Source organism: Orycteropus afer, unplaced genomic scaffold, assembly GCF_000298275.1.
Source record: "Orycteropus afer afer isolate SDZICR_OR568_19922 unplaced genomic scaffold, OryAfe1.0 scaffold00658, whole genome shotgun sequence".
NCBI classification, from domain to species: domain Eukaryota; kingdom Metazoa; phylum Chordata; class Mammalia; order Tubulidentata; family Orycteropodidae; genus Orycteropus; species Orycteropus afer.
The window spans coordinates 1,107,445-1,108,548 of record NW_006922245.1 but is presented as its reverse complement, the minus strand read 5'-3'; positions in this window follow the sequence as shown (position 1 = coordinate 1,108,548).

Below are 1,104 nucleotides of genomic sequence, written 5' to 3'. Positions count from 1 at the left end.
GGAAGGAAGGTTGGGCAATCCTACTTCCGTAGTGATACTGCCTTGGAAACCCAAGGAGGGTCGCTATGAGTCAGGGCTGACTCGACGGCAAACAACAACAACAACAACAACAACAATTGGTTTTTATTCAATTGTTAATAACTCTTCTTTTTTAGAAAATTTTTGTTGTTGTAACACTATTTAAGGAGCTCTGGTGGTGTAGAAGGTAATACATCTGGCTGCTAACCAGGTCAGTGGTTCAAGCTCACTAGCTGCTCCATGAGAGGAAAAGGAGACAATCTAGTCTGTATAGATTTACAGCCTTAGAAACCCAATGGAGGTTGCTATGAGTTGGAATCAACTTGATGGCAGTGCTTATAAATCTTTTTATTTCTGGAGGGCAGGGATAATGCCTCATTTTCATTTCTGATATTACTTATATCCACCACTCATCTGTCAGTTTGTTGTACTGTGGTAGCTTGCATGTTGCTGTGAAGGTGGAGGTTATGCCACTAGTGTTTCAAATACCAGCAGAATCATGCATGGTGGACAGGTTTCAGCAGAGCTTCCAGACTAAGAGAGACTCAGAAGAAGGAAGGGTCAATTTACTTCTCAAAGAATGGGCCAGTGGAAACCTTATTAATAGAATTGAAATGCAGTCAGATATATTACTGGAAAACTTTATGAATAGCCCTGAAACATTGTCTGATAAAATGCCAGAAGATGAGCCCCTCAGTCAGAAGGCATTCAAAATTTGACTGGAAAAGAGCTGCCTCCTCACAGGAGAGTAGACTTGAATGATGTGGATGGAGTAAAGCTTTTGAGATCTCCATTTGCTGATGGGACATGACAGAAAATGGGAAGAAACAGCTGCAGAAATCCATTAATAATCAGAACACGGAATGTACAAAGTAGGAATCGAGGAAAATTGGAAGTTGTCAAAAACAAAATGAAACACATAAAGATCAATATCCTAGGCATTGGTGAGCTCAAACAGACTGGTATTGGCCATTTTTAATCAGACAATCATATGGTATACTATGCAGGGAAGGGGGAGCTCTGGTAGCATAGTGGCTAAGACACTTGCCTGCTAACCAGACGGCTGGCGGTTCAAACCCACCAGCC